At 44.0% G+C, this 1,500-nt stretch overlaps 1 long non-coding RNA gene across 1 annotated transcript; it reads right to left on the bottom strand.

Annotated features, from left to right (window-relative positions):
• Nucleotides 1–410: 410 nt before the first annotated feature.
• On the bottom strand, nt 411–1,095 carry LOC141094929 (uncharacterized). The gene is made up of 2 exons (XR_012233202.1): nt 973–1,095; nt 411–752 (listed from the first exon to the last, which is right to left on the bottom strand). It is a non-coding gene; the product is annotated as an uncharacterized lncRNA (long non-coding RNA).
• Between the last annotated feature and the right edge of the window lie 405 nt (nt 1,096–1,500).

Here is a 1,500-nt window from a genome sequence, read left to right on the forward strand (position 1 = left end):
AACTAATTGAATATGAGGAAATGGCTCCCTCTACTGGTCACTAGTTTACAGTACATACAAAAGTTTTCTTAAGCACTAGAGTGATCATCAAAATAATGCCTAAAAGAGTGACGTTCGGATCATCTAACACTTCATGGTTGCTGTGATGCCATTTGATTGGAAATGTTTGCATAGGCAGTGTACACTCCTGAGCTTCTGATGCTCCATGCTTAGTCAGCAGCTGTTAGCCAGGTGATCATACAGTTTCTGGCTAATCCACAATTATTTGTTGTTGTATACTATGTTGGACCCATTTCACATTTGGGTCTTTAATAGTATTGGTCTTTACCTGTGGGCCAAAGGGATCAAATCCCCAGATGCAACCTTAACCCCTGATCCACTACAGCTGCAGACAATAACAGACACCGGGAGCTTCTTCATTGGTTCCAAATTTACTCTGGGTGGATATGACATAACATTTCTTATCTGCCATCATGCTTGCTTAGGAGCGAGGCCTTCTCCTCTGCAGTGTCTTATTAACAGGATGTTCTTACTGCTGCGGAATGTGAACAAGGCTTCATATCAAAAGGTCATTTTCAGCAGAAATGACTGGTGCCCACGTGGGGGTTTTGTTGATGTTAAGGTCGTGTCAAACTGCCCTCCTCCTGTCTATGAGTAAGCCACAAGAACATCAGATCCTGGACCCATGTCAGATCTCTTCTGTCCCCATCGTTTCATATGCTGCCAGCAGCTCATGGGAGGTCGTCGTCTCACTAATGACATATTAAAGAAAAAGAAAAACATTGTCAGAAGGGAGGAAAACTGCTTCAAGATGAAACCCAGGCCCTTGTTCAGTGGGAGACTATTTAAAGGGAATCTGTCATCAAATTTTTGCTATGTAATCTGAAAGCACCATAATGTAGGAGCAGAGACCCTGATTCCAGCAATGTGTCACTATAGCTCCCAACCATCCATCTCACCTTCTATACTCACCTCTCTGACATTTCATTACTCCTGTAGCTCCTCCACCTTCTCTCTGCTGAGTGCATAAACTAAATTATATATTCACATCCTCTCCCTCCTGTGATCGGTCCTCCCTGGGACTCAATCTCATATCTCAGTAGCTGCAGGATGTTGCTTTACGGCCGGGGTCACACTGGCGAGGAATACGGGAGAGTGAGAGGCACAAAAAGCACGCATTAGACACGGACCAGTGATTCTCTATGGGGTCCCTCGCACCAGCCGTATATTTCTCCTCAGTATCCTACGCTCCGTGCCAATCGCAGCATGCTGCGATTGTCAGCGTACTACGGCCGTAATACGCCAATGCAAGTCTATGGGTGCGCTAAAAATATGGATTACACACGGACCACACATGTGACTTGCGAGAAATACGCACCCGGTGTCTTTTAGCAAAGCCGGCAATTCAGTGTGTGATACAGTAAACTCACACTGACAGTTTTAATAAAGAAACGAAAGAATAGATATATACACATAGAATACATACATATATATATATAT

Source organism: Dendrobates tinctorius, unplaced genomic scaffold, assembly GCF_039654945.1.
Source record: "Dendrobates tinctorius isolate UK_male_01 unplaced genomic scaffold, ASM3965494v1 ptg000065l, whole genome shotgun sequence".
NCBI lineage: Eukaryota > Metazoa > Chordata > Amphibia > Anura > Dendrobatidae > Dendrobates > Dendrobates tinctorius.